This window comes from Apus apus, chromosome 11, assembly GCF_020740795.1.
Source record: "Apus apus isolate bApuApu2 chromosome 11, bApuApu2.pri.cur, whole genome shotgun sequence".
Taxonomy (NCBI): domain Eukaryota; kingdom Metazoa; phylum Chordata; class Aves; order Apodiformes; family Apodidae; genus Apus; species Apus apus.
Genome location: NC_067292.1, coordinates 14,613,075 through 14,627,717, shown reverse-complemented (window position 1 = coordinate 14,627,717; position 14,643 = coordinate 14,613,075). Strand labels below are relative to the sequence as shown.

At 36.0% G+C, this 14,643-nt stretch overlaps 1 long non-coding RNA gene across 1 annotated transcript in view; it reads left to right on the top strand.

The window, feature by feature from the left end:
- Positions 1-5,470, top strand: part of LOC127389433 (uncharacterized) — a 98,784-nt gene extending 93,314 nt beyond the window's left edge. The window contains exons 2-3 of the long non-coding RNA XR_007890634.1: positions 1,095-1,371; positions 5,362-5,470. This is a non-coding gene — a long non-coding RNA (uncharacterized LOC127389433). The remainder of the gene's footprint in view (positions 1-1,094; positions 1,372-5,361) is intronic.
- The last annotated feature ends 9,173 nt before the right edge of the window (positions 5,471-14,643 follow it).

The window sequence follows — 14,643 nt, the reverse complement described above, 5'->3', positions numbered from 1 at the left end:
TTTGGAGAATTACGCATGCTACCATCTAATAAGCATTTCATTCCCTCATGAGATGCACTGAAGTGTAGAAATTCAAGCTATATAACTGTGGTTTTAACTGACAAAATTGTTGTTGAGACAGCTATGTTTTCTCAATGTATCATTATTCATAAAAAAATCTCATTTTATAAACACAGAACATCTTTAATGCAATGGATGTAACATGCAACAATTATTTTGGATAACTTTTAGTTGTTAGATGGCACAAATAAAAGTTAAAAGAATATTGAAACAGAAGGGAAAGGAAAAACTGTGAAATATCTCAATACATTTTATTTTCAATGAAATAATAGAATATCACTTTACAAATTCTAACATAAATGGAATCATTTGAAAGCTATCAACCTGTACTCATGCTGTAATAGATAGAAACATACTTTTTCAAAGCAGCTGGTTGTCAGTGGTCTTGGGAAGAAGACTCTTTTTCATATACGTGTGATCCTTGTAAAGCTGTTGGTTAGTAACAATTTACAATCTAAAAGCTCAGGCGATTAGCAGGATTTGGTAATGCAACACCAACAATAGAAGGGAGAGGACAAGAATCACTGGGTTGTGTTTGTTCACTTCAGACTGTGAATTTTGCAATAAATTAATAATAATTTAGCTCTTTTCTAAAGTAGGGGAACAAATCCCTGTGTTTCTAGATACACCATCTTACTTCCTTTCTACTTCCTCTCTACTCTCACTGGCCCAGAGCTACACTTTCCTACAGTGCCTTGTGCAATGACCTAATGCTTGGCTCAGTTTGTACAGGGCAGATTATGAATAACACAGTATATCTACATCTGTTCAAAAGCTTCCAAACTGACTACGTATTAAAATTACTATATTTACAATAGATTCTATTACAATAAATGAATTACATAAATACATAATGGTAATTAATGATATAAAAACAAAACTCTATCATGTAGAACATTTGAGTACTACTTACTGTGTATTTACTATTTGGTATTTGGAGATAATAAAAACTAGTTGTGAGCAGTGGATGTTTGTCACTACAGCACATGCTAATCACCTTTTCTTGAGGTGTAAGCTGTGATTCTCCATTTCAGGAAACCTTGCAAGGATGTTCTACTGCAAAGAAGTAAAGACTGCAAGTTAGGACATCCACTTTGAAAGCACCCCAGATGCAGACTCACTTCATAAAGCCTGGATCTGTATGGCTGTCCCCAGGAAGGTCTGGAGCTTCTGAATTGAAAGAAACAGGAAAAAGGCAGAAGTCCATACTAGGAGAAAAACTGTTCTCTATAGCATGATAACCCTGTCAGGAAACAAGACAAAGTCCTGCATGATCTAAAGCTGTGGAAAACCCTGAAGTCACAAGAAAAGGTGAGTTCAAACCATGTAAGAGAAGATAGCTCAAAACTTCTAATGTTAATAAAAAGAATCTGCAATTCCTTAGTGTTTTTCAGGTAAATGTTATTATCATAAGAAAATCTCCTTCCGAATTCCTCACTTTTCTTCTGCATTTTCATGATGAGGTCCTCCTGAAGTGCTAGGGAACATGCATGCATGCAGTGGTCTCAGCACATTGTGTGTCATGTCAGACAAGGTATATGAGCCTCGGTCTCTGTGAAAAGACCAAGGCTTAAGGTAGACATCTTTTATCTTAGAAGTATGTGATATCTGGTGCTTGGTTCCACTTGTTACCAGCTGGAAAAGCAGAAGACTGGCTTAGTTAATTATAGTCATTATTAATTTTCATGGTGGGCCTGAGTCTCATTTTACCCTGATTTTATAGAGCCATTGACTTTAATGGACTTGTTCCAAATTTTTCACTGGCATAACTGTGAGTAGAGGTAGGCTCAATAACTGTCATGTAAAACCAAATAATTCCATCTTGTAAACCATAATGCAGGTTACATGGTAGTTAAGTGTGGGTCCAATAAATTAATCTTTCAGATGATGTGTTAGATGGCAACATTGGATACTTGCAGTCAATTAAAATTTCCTGGCACATTTTCATAGGACAAGGGACACTGGTTACTAATCATGTCCAAAATAATTCTAGATAGGGTGATTGTATTTTACTTAGCTAAAATGGCCTTTGTGCATATAGTTAGGTAGTTATTCTTCACTCAGTCTTTGAAAATGTCATGATTTTGGTGCAGATGACAGCTGTGCTGTCACCCAGAAGCAGCATGCAATAGAGTTTCTCTTACCCTGTATCCTTGGACTGCAAAGTGTCTTTAAAGTCTAGAATTTGGGGGGGGTGGGGGCGGAAGTGTCAAGACTGCTGTTTTAATATTTAGGAACAGACCCTCAGCTAATATAAATTACCACAGATAGGTTGAAACATCATCTTAAGTGATCTGTATCTTATCTCTCAAAATAACATATATTTTAATTGATCGTGCACCTTTGGCATTATTGCTTCTACCTATTTATATAAAATATAACACTTGGATCTTAACTAAGAAAATAAAATACAAGGTACTACATTTTATCTGGTAATTTCTCCAGCCATCTAATCAGAAGTACTCTCTCTTAGTTCAGTATCCAGGCTTAAAATGAAAAACTGTAAAATGTTCAATTTATTATTTTTTTTTGGGGGGGGAAGCCATTTGCTTTTTGTTCATCTGCCATGGGAAAATGGTAAATAAATAGGTATTCAACATGCCTTTTCAGATAAAATTCATTTATTTGTAGACATCTTGGGAAAAGGTGAAATGTTCTTATAAAAAGTACTTTGGTTATTGAACTTGTCTTTTTATTTAACTATTTCAGCAGCTGGGACTCATTTATACTGGTGGTGCTTGTATTAATTTTTAAGGTTGGAGAATCAGACACTTCTGTGAATATACTCCTACCAGAAGTGTGGGATGGGACCTTATCATGGGGCAAATGGCAGGGTAGGCTCAGACAATCAAGCAAAAACTTTGTGAACCATCTGAACTCTCCTTAAACATCCTGATTCAGTGCCACTGCGTTCTCTGGTTCAAGTGAGCATAATGTCAGGAATTGTGGAAGAGAAATGTACAAGTGTATGATTTTGGGCTTGAGCAATTCAATCTATGGAGAGAAAAACATTTAGCAGTGACTTTTTCTTTTCATAAACAAGATACTTGTTCTTCCTGTATCACTGCTTATTCATTTGGATTATTAACAGGCTTTTAAAAACTATTAAAGCCTTGCCACTCATCTTCAAAACTGCCTCTAGGCATCCTTGCTTTGTGTGGCTAGCATTTACTCCCTAAGGTCTTATCGACCTTGGCAGTGCTAGAAATCATATTTTCACATGCATGAATTGCCCCTGACTAATTTGTCCAGTACAGTTTGATCATAAATAACATTCCTTTGGCTAATGCATTTTTTACTTTTTTGTTTATTTTTAAGAAACTTGGTGGGAATATGTGTGTAGTTATATGGAATACTGCAAACTAAATCTACCAAAGTTTGATTAAGAATGTGCATTATTGTTTTTCTTGAATATATTAATGCTAAACAGAAGGATTATATTTTTATTTATTTATTTCCTTTTTTTTTTTCTATTGTGAGACCTTGTTTCTAATCTCTCTTTCAGAATCACACAGTTACTTTTTGTGTTATTCTCCCCCAGAGAACTTACGCATTTCTAAGAAAAGTGAAATAAATTTTCTCATTGTGACATGGGACATTTACTCTGTAATAACCCTCCCTATTTCATTAGCAAACATCAAATAAGATTAAGATTCAGAAAGTTCTGGGTTTTGCAAAACTCGACTTCCAGGAAACAGCATGCCAGGGCCACTGAAAATAGTACCAGGCAAATTTTAAGTAGGAACATCAGACAACAGCTCATGAAAGAAATACAAGAATGTAACACAACTTCACTGTCAGTACCCGAGCATCAAGAAAATCCTTCATGCTGTGTCACCCATTGGCTTCCAGACTGGAAGTGTGAAATATGAGCACTACACAGCATCAGCGGCAGGAGATCGAGCAATTCCCATGTTTGTTGTAGACGTAGGATGTGACCTGCCAAGCTATGCAGCTTGGCATCAACAGTGGAGATGATGTGGGCTGGAAAGCAAGATTTCTCAGTCCAAATACAAGTTCTGTAACTGAGCCACTATAGCCTGGTGTGTTAAGGGAAAGCACTGTATTAAAGAATGCATTAACTGCCACTGGGCTGCACATTGTTAGAAAACTTTTTGAGACATTCTAACAATTCTAGTAGAAAGCAGGTAGCTTCTTAATTTACGTGGTCAAGGTAAAACTTACATAACTGTAAACAGAGAATGGTAAGGTGAATCCAATAGCAAACAGTTGTTAAGGAGTAATTCAGCTTTTTGAATCTCTAGCTATTAACAGCTTGTTAGAAATGTACTGAATAATTTGCCTGCAGTCTCTGATACAATATATGCACTCATCTGTACGTAGATACAGTGAACACTTCTTAGCAATGCAACTGGAAAACACATGCAGGTACTACAAGATAGTCTCTCACAGTTCATATAGCATTAGCTGAGGCATAAATCTATAATGTGTTTTCTACACACAATCCTTGGCTAGGAATAGGATTTTTCCATCTCACCTGGAGACATGTATTTTCAGTTCCTTTTACAGTGTTCTCACCAGACATTTTCCTGACCTTTGGCCAAAATTTTTCTGACAGCAACATGAGTTTCTTTGTCTAATTATTGAATTGTGTTTGCAATGGCAACAATACTTTCTGAAAATGGTGTCAGGAAATTAAAATCTGGCAGCAGTCACAGCACTGCCTCACCAGCTATGACAGAGCTACGGCCAGGGACTGGAAAGGGATACACCTTTCAGTCCTGTCTCCAGTGGTTTCTCAGTGTATTGCACTGCACCCTTGGGCTATTTGGGCCTCCGTGATTTAGCTGTCTGAAAAACTAAGTCATCATGGTAACTTTCTCACCTGTGTAACACTGAAATTCCTCGAAGAGCTACAGAAGCAATACTTAAAGACCTGCTTAATTCAAGCAGAAGAGGTAGGATACTTTGAACTGGCCCTTAAAGCGTTTTCCACTGTTTAGTATTCTTAAGGAGAATCCTCTTTCCCCTCTTTTCACATTGAAGTTTTTTACAAAATATTGCTATGATTTTCACTGTGTTTGTAGTGTTTAGTGCTGTATGCTAAGTATTCAAAGTTTATGTACTCCTGAAGGGGCTTAGTTTTAGCCTACTGTCTTATAAACTACTATTTGTTATTTAAGTTGAAGACTGCTGAAAACTCTTGAGAGTTTCTTGTATTAGCTATCTGAAGTACTGTCAGTGTGGCATGTGTTTTGTTCCTTTTAGAAAAGGCATCGGATAATAGAAAGTTGGCAGTATATAATGTTCTAATTATGTGGCATGCTCCCCATTTCACAGGCTCATTGGCAGTTTCAGAGAAACAGGAGGATAAATGTAGAACTGATCGTCCTTCCACACAATGACACCTTAGAGAGTCTGAGAGAAAGTTCCAGATAAATCCACATGCATTCAGGTAAGGATCGTATGTAACTTTTCTTTATAAGACCCTGATAGAATGACTGTGTTATGTAGAGTAAGCAGCTTTGGTCATTATGCTTTATTGAGCAAAATACTTTTAAAACTTCCAAGTTTTAAGAATCGGGTCAGGGTGACAGCAGAGATGATTGCAACTTTCTCTGAAAACAATTGCAATTGTTTCAGGGGAACAAAGCCCAAGGGAGGAGAAGCACTAAGTATTTTCAGAGACATAAAGAATTAGATCACTTTAAATAAGTTTCCTCATCATGTTTTGATTCAAGTTGATATTCTGTACTCTTTTCCTCCATTCTGTTGTTATGTCAGGTGAACAATTTATTACACTATTGTCAAGGCAGACAAGGTGGCTTTTTCTTTGATTCACAGCATAAGTTTATAACACAGACTTCCTTAGAAGACAGTGTTAGAGCTAATCTCACATTGTTGATGTTATCATTGCACCTGCATTTATTTTTCAGTGTTCCAACAAATATTACTCAGTATGGTTCAACTACTGTACATACCAATCTTTATAGATTTGTCCTCATCATTTTAAGGTAAGAAAATGTAAAACACTGAAAGGATTTGCAAAATGAAACTATATAAAATCTTCACCATATTCTCTCACTTCTGCGTTATTACAATGATCCACTGCTATTCAACTGCTCTGTATCACTTAGCATGTTTGTTCCAAAGGAGGACTGACATATTTGGTCAGAATGCAGTAAGTGAAAATCATTCCTAATTGCAGTGCTACCTTAGGATAAACAGTTGAAACTGACTTTTATCTAAAATATTTACTTAGGTGGCACTTGACCTAGCTCCTGCCACACAGTTGCAACTACATACTGTTGTTATATACTACTGCTCTGAGAATTGCTATAGGCTCATTAAATCTGACTCATGGAAGTAATACTCTGATTACTAAATTATTAATTTGGAATTATTTGTACTAATCCAGAAATTATGTGTTCCCAAACATAAACCAGAATCTGGATTTAAAATAGAATGAGTTATCATGACTTAAGGAATGCAGTTTCATCAGATGAATTTTGTTAGTTTCATCTCTCCGCTTTGGAAGTTATGCTAGTATGAATTTAGATGCCATCTTTTGGAAGTGACCTGGGAATACTGAAAAAAGGGTGATGCTCAGTGATCCTGGCTTTGCTATAGTCAACGCAGAAAAGGTGCAATTGTACATACCCGCTGTTTTGCAAACACACGTGTTTACAATAGTAGAGACAGAGTTAGGGGTATGTGCTGGCTTGGAATGTATGGAGCATGTGGTATGGTGAGTGCTGTAGTTATATGTTATATACCTGCAATGGAACTATTGCTCATTTCTGTGCTCTTCATCTGAGCATTCTTAACATACATGTCCTCCTAGCCCAAATAAACACACAGAAAGATTGTAAAACTCTTTTACTTATGGGAAATCAAGTCATTTGCCTAGAGCTACATAGGAAGTCATAAGATTCAAGGGACTTCCTATCCCCTGTTACATGATCTATGTCACAGGACTATCTTTCCTCCTTAATTTTTTGTAATTGTCCAAAGTGAGCCACAAAAATAATGTACTTGATTTCTCAGTGAAGTAGATTTCATAGATATACAAAAAAGGACAAGCGAACAATCTTTTTACAGCTACACCTAATTATTCAGGCTCTTGAATATGCACTGCAGAAGTTTTCTCTACCTGTAAATTCATCAGTCTCACTGCTCAGATTTAATTACTTTTTCTTGTTTGATTACTTTGTATTGTAGCATTAATGTACTGGTTGTTCTACTTAAAATAATTGAATAATGAAACCTTAATATTCTTTGCATATGGTGTTCATAAATTTATACCTAACCAACTTGGATATAATGTTTCATAAGCCACCTGAAGAAGAGCAATTCACACATGCCCATGCAAACACCATTCTGTTGAAGTGTTTAACACAGTAAAATAGTGGTTGTTTTCATTTAGCTGAGCAAGATGCACAAGTGCATAACGCAGGAGAGAGAGCCCAGGGCTATATTTGATCACAAGCTTCACATAATCTGACTGGCTCAATGAGTTTTTCCAGAAAATGTAGACAATTTTCTTTCTAGTAGACAAAATCCCTGGATTTCTCCTTAATGTTTATCATGGTAAGCTTCACGAAGTTTCAGAACTTGCTCTCTTTTTTTTTTTTTTTTTCCCCTTTATTTTTTCCCACCTCTTTCTGGTACAAAATAAAAATATATTGATTTTAATGTAGGACTGATTTACACTTCTACACAGCTATCTTAACATTTTAGATCAGCATGGTCACTCCCACTGTATCTTGTGTTAAAGCAAAATAGGATTAGCTGTACAGAAGTATATCTGTCCTGTCCAGGCGATCACGTTATCTCTGCTATATGTAACTCCACACAGAGAGTGGGAATGCAGGATATCCAGAAGAATGTTTGCCAGTGCTATTTGCACACAGCACAGCAAATGTTTTTCTAATTGATGGAGACAAGGTGCTGCAATTAAGCCTAGCAGCATGACCTGGCACTGTTGGAATGGATATCACTTCTTAAACTCCTTCTGCTAGAAGTTCCCAATCGCAGTTCTTGATTAATCAGCCTTTATGTTGCTGAAGTTTGAATTGCAGTTCTAGTATTACACTTTTCCATGTTCCTCTGTTTCAGTGCTATATTTTGAAGTACCTAAGTCTGGCCAGAATTTTTGTTGAGGGATTTGGCATTTTGGTACGGAACTATTAAATGTAATGAGGTTTGAAACTCAGTGTGGAAGGCAAACCTCTTTGCAGGCTTGCTTTGTACAGTGCATCAATTATTTGCTCATCTGAAGTGAAACAGTACTATGTGTAGAGGTTCTGTGGGGCATGGGGCTGTATTTTACTGTATTTTCCCTTCTTATTGCAATAGTAATTTTTTTGTTCTGGCATTTGGGTTGCAAAGTTTCTGAGCCTGAGCACAAGTAAAGCTTTGTTGTGACATTACTGGATTTAGTTAGCAAGATCACAATGCTACGGAAACAATACAGAAATAGTTCAACATGGGGTTTCATCTATTGGTAGTGAAGAAATCTACTTAATCTTAGAGACACTCACTGGCTATATGGTTCATATGACAAAAAGAGATGTTGTTAAATTCTTTATGGTATCCATGAAAAACTGATAGTGGTTCGTCAGAGGCAAAACTACTTCTCTTCTTAATCTTGGCAGCATTAGTTTGTATAGAAAATTATAGCAATTACTTAAGGCATAGTAAAGATCACTGAAAATATTAAATAAAATATTTTTATTTTGTACATTCAAGTACAGTTAGAAAACAATTATTGAAGGGTGAATGTTTAGCTATTTAGTGTGTCCATATGCTGATAGATAGTGATGCATTGAAAGAAAGATGGCAACAGTCTGACAGGTGGAATTTTTATGAGAAAGGGGACAGGATAAGGTTTGCACTGGTGATTGTAACACTGTCATTTTGTGAATCTTGAAGAATTTAATTTGGAAGCATTATGTTCTTTGAATGGGATGAGAATTTTGTATGTTGTACATAATCTCTCAATAAGTTTGCAGTTTGTACAAAGCAAGGAGGAAAAAAGCAATAAATAAACCTATGGAACTTGTATCAGTAGCGCTTAGTTTTACATTCCTTTTAGTGCAGAGACAAAGCAAATCAGCCCATAACAGAAATAACTAAAAAAGAAAATGAATGGACTTAGGAAATGGAAGCACTAAATGTGGTATAAATAAGAATTTTTCTAGTTTTGTAGGAAGGTCCTAGGCACAGTCCTTTCCCAAGGTGCTACCTAGGCACTTAGGTATATTTCCTCTTTGTAGGTGATATCTGTAACTGAGACACAAGTGTTGCAAAGTTAGATAACGGTGACACTGCTGACCACTATAATGCATTGTAATTAATATAAGGCCATTATTCTTTCTTCATTTTTATCACCCTTCTTTGTGGTCAAACTCTTACCTTGAAGATCCTTTGTAAGGGAAAGAAAAAAAACCCAGTGCATTCTTTTATCGGTTATATGGCTGTATTAAGATTTAACCAAAAGCAAAAAAAGCAAAAAAAAATTATACAAAAATAATGTATTCTCAGTAGAGTCAGAAGACTGTAACAGGGATTTCACAGCATTCTATACAGAACCTAAAAGAGGTTTCCATGTTTCAACCCAACAATTTGAGCATATCTGGCTCAGTGGGGTTTACCAGTATACAAGGTATAATCCTGGCATTTCATTCACACTGTCTGGATGGAACTCCTATTTGTGAAACAAGTTCACACATGAATACATACACTGGCAGAAGTATGCTGAGAAATGCCACCATTGGTCTGAAAGTTTTGAAGAGTTTCAAATTTTTTAAGTACATAACAAATGCAAATGCTAAGACAACCATTTCAGTTGTCACATGAAGTAATAAAAATATTTCAGTATGAATATTTGAGAAATATGAGTCAAATGTGCTCGTCAAATACTATTGGAGTATATCAGAAGTTTTGTGGTCAAGTGCAGGTGTGTTGCTTTTCCAGAGGTGAATCTGTTGCAGTGATGTTAGATGCAGCAGTATGTCTCACACATAAATTAGAGCCAAAATTTGTTTTAGCTAGAAGAGCATATCAGTCAAAAACATAAACGTATTTCACAGGAAATTCCCATTTAAAAATGCCTGAGTTCTGATTTTGCAGATGATTTAGCATTCTCTGTTTGAATCATGTATCATTTCATTTGGACTCCTAATGGCTCAGTGCTGCTGCTGCATAGCAGACTTGACATTATCTCCTGCAGGTTTGCCCTGTCCTTCCATGAAATTTCAGTGGCTTTCATTTCTGTAAAAGTGTCTTGCTAAGTTAGGCCAAGATAAATACTAGCAGAACTGTATCCATGCTAGGAAATTGCACCGGTGTAACTATAAACTGAGATAGTTAAATCAGCACTGTGTGTAAACTTAAGTGCTTTGCTGGATTTTAGTCAAAACACTTTAAAAGTAATGTTACATTTTGGTTTTGTGCCAGCTGTGGGCCAAACTCAGACACCTGTACTCATATTGTATACTTAGCCATGAGCATGTCTCAAATATGTTCAAAACTGAAAACAAAGGAAAGTCCCACTGAAATAATTTAGAACTTAAGGATATGCATCTGCTTAACATCTTTTCTGACTCAGGAGGGACTGAAGTGTATACTTAGAGAGACTTGCAGCTAAAGTTTTATGCTGAATAAGTACCTTTATTTCCTAAAATGGCAATGAAGAAATTCTTACTCTGAATGTAATAGGAAAATTTCTAGAATCAGTCAGCCAAAGATAATTGCTGTTTGGAGAGCTTTGAATGCGTGCAGTAAGAAAAGTACATTTTATCCAAGGAAAAACATACCACTTGAAATCAGTACAACCTACAAGGCAATATTATTTTTATTAACACATATGCCGTAATGCTTAAAGTTCTTACATGTTTGACTCAACTCAGTAATCACACAATGTAAATTATATTCAAACAGGAGTGTATTGCATTGCAAAGATCAATTAACCAGAAGGTTACTTTAGACCATTCTTTAGGGCAAAAAAGTATCATTTACTTGAAGGTTATGGCCCTTTTACCTTGCCAGAGTACTTAAAAATGGTTTTGAAAATTCTTATTTGAAGAGCGAGGCAATAAGTTATTCCACAGGACATATTACATAGTGCAAAATTCTGCCAGTAGACCTACTTCAAATGTTATAAACTGCACAGTTGACTCTTGCTGGGCCACAAGCACTCCAGCGATTATCCATTTCAGGTAGTTTACACCGGAGAAGAATTTCACATGCATACTGCTCAGGTGAGCTTCAGACGGCCAAAAAGATTATTGGACCTTTCCCAAATCTGAGAGTCTGTCATCCAGTGCCATGCCCTTGGGAAAATCCCTTTTTCGTATCACTTTTAATGTTTGAATTATTCTGTTTGAGCTGTTAATTAAGCCTGTAGAATCTGATTCACTGTATGTTATTAAATATTTTTTACTCTTTTCCATATAATGCACTGATATTTTTTCTGTGCAAAGAGAGCGTCTGACAGTATCCAAAAGATACAGCTTTTTTTAATGAAACCAACTCATGGGGTAAATTTTAGATGTTTGAAATTAGTCTGTCTCTTCCAAATTCAGAATGCTAGTTGTTTGCACTGGTAGGCTTCCTATCAAGACATTAGACTTTATGGTCTGAGATCTTTGGAAAATTTTTGAGAGTAATATTAGTGGAGTACCAAGGGAATTGATGTTACTGTGTCTTCATCTGTTGTAGCCTGGATGCCTTAAAACTTGCTTTTAGGTGTGTTTGGTTCGTGCCACAGAATGTGCTCACACAGAGCTCTCTGACATTTTTTGTGTTCTATACAAAAGGCAAAACACTTTGCTTTTCAGTTCCTTTTAACTTTCCCACAGCTCTGTTGCCTCTCTTCTCTACAGAGAACATGATAATGTATTTAAGCAGCGCACAACATGACATTTTAACATTAATCCTTAATGTTACTTTATTGAAATGTGCAAACATGAGTATTTTTCACTGTCTCATATACCAGTATAATTTCTTTTACTCTGTTAAATTCAGATGTAATTTAGGATGAAGAAATACATTTTAGAATCACACCTGCAGCATGTAGTATTAGTATGACTTTTCCATGGCATGACAGTGATGTTTCAACAATCTATACATATTGATTTAGGCTGATAATAAACAATTTGATTAGGCTCTATCTATAGGCTGTCATTTCAATCACTGTCACTGGTCCAATAGAGTGGAAGGCAGCTAGCAGACACATATGGCAAGATTTCTCAAAATAAGAAACTCTGGCCTGATTAGAGCCCTAGGTTCAGTGAATTGGACAAGACAGCTCAGCTGCCAGGTTATTAACTCCCTCAGAAAATACTCTGCCTTTTCCCTGAGGCCAGCCTGAATATTCTGATCTGGATCGATAAGCAATCTCCGGTGTGTACAAAATGCCAGCTAGAATCATTTGTCTCAGTGCAGTCTCCTTACAAAGGGTAAAACACCTGCAGTATATGGCCTTCTCTCCCTCCTCCCCCACGTTCCTCTTTTTAACTAATGACCCACAAGGAAGGAAGAAGTAACTGAATCCACTCCATCATCAGGAAGGCTCTCTCAGGTTTGTTCTAATGATCACAATGGCTACCTTGCAATCTTACAAAAATTATATCAGTCATGGTTTCCCTGTGGCATGTTTATGTAAGTAATGTGAACTGCGATGTAATGACAAGTGTACAGATGTCATTGTAAGAGGGCCCTTGGCAAGATGATATCTCAGAATGTCAGAATTTTAATAAACAGCAGGCTGCTGGTAGGGTTCTCTTTGGAGGTTGTCTTTTATATTTGTAATGTGTTCTGTGATCTGTTGCTTGGGCCAGAGATTTTTCAAGAGTGTTTAGCAGCAAAGGATAATTTGAAATTTATTGTAACAGAAGACTTATTTTCCAGAGTGGTGGTGTTTGCCTGATCTGGTACCTATCCACAATTTTATTTGTAGTTGCAGTAGTAGAAACTTGTGCTTTATTTAGGTAAGTACCAAAACGTGGAATTGTAATCTGAGTGAATTCCAAACCATCCAAAGCTCTTGAACCTTGTTTTCTTAAGAGAGAAAAACAATTCATAAGGTGCTTTACCTTTCCCTCTCTAGGTTAGAAAGTGTAGCAGACTAGAGAGGAAAGCCTATGCTTTAATACTGCAGCTCTGTCCCATTCTTCTTCTAGTTCCAGGCAAAATAAAAATTGTAGAAGGGAAAGAAAATAAAATTAAGACAACCCTTACAAATAGCAGACATGTTTAACACTTGAAAGAAAATATGACTCTGATAGCATGATGATCAAGGTTCTCTCTGCTTTTTCATCTGGTTTATGCAAAAATTAAGAAGATACCTGTCTCAGAGAGTGCTCAGCTGTAAAGCTAACACAAAACAAACAATTCCCAGGCCTTTATGGGCACAACTTCAGCATTTGGGTTCTGGTTAATCAAGAATGCTTGTCTTTTTCTTTTTTTCTTTTTTTTTTTCCATATTTACGAAAGGGTATGTACTTTCTCTTCCCAAGTTGTGCTTAATGGACGTCTTGTTTAAATTCAGTTCTGTCTTCTTATTTAATGCTCCAGAGTTTGTTCCCTGGCTGAATTCATTATCTTATATGCTAGAATTTAAATACTGTAAAAAAACAATGTCTATTTACTAATAAGCACCCTTCACTCAAAATAAAATAAAATAACTGCAAAATTGCAGACAAGTCCAAAACCTCTATTCTTCACCAATCACGTATTAATACCTGGAGGCACAAGACAAAAAATGTTACTGCCCGAGAACTATCTAGCATACATAGGCCGTGTGGTCAAGAAATAAGAGCAGAATCTCCCTAGCCATGTATATTGAATATTTACTGAGTAAATGCTTATCCTAAATACCAGCTTCTGTGTATGGATTAAAATTCTTTCAAGAATAGAGGCGGATTAATTTTTTTTTTTTTTTTACCAGGTTATTGAATTATCTCCTCATCCAGCTGTAAATGGCAGCATAATTCTGACCTCAGTTTATGTAACTGTTTACCTCTATATGCCTAATGTAAACTGGAGGTCCATGCCTAGTTCAAAAATAAAATGTTTTTTGTCAGTTTCTCATGACAAATCAGAAGAATTCTATGTTTGTACTGCCATCACTTGGAAAAAGAAAAGAAGGTTTGTATTTATTCTGTCCTTTGCTGCATGAGGTTCTTTGTCCTAGCAGTGTCAAGAAATTAGAACATTGCCTTCCAGACAGTTTCTTTCATATTTGCTATCCAAAACTCCAGGAAATAAATAATGTTTTTTAAAAAGAACAATGTAAAGGAACAGCTTTAATGAATTGATTTCTCAGTGTAGAAAACCTATTTCCCATCCAGACACCTATTAGGATGCTTATCTCAAGGAAAATGCAGAGACAGTTTACATGAAAAGCTGATGTTATGTTAATTTCCATTATTATATAGAGATAATATTGAGGAAGACAGAACAAAGTGCCTTTAAACCAAACATTTTTTTTCGTGTTTGCTACAGTTTTATTGTAGTGAAATATGTTCATTTTAGCAGTGGAAAACTGCTCTAAATAGACAGCATGAGAGCAATAAGATGTCACATTGCAGAGCACAATTTTAAAATTATGTGCTC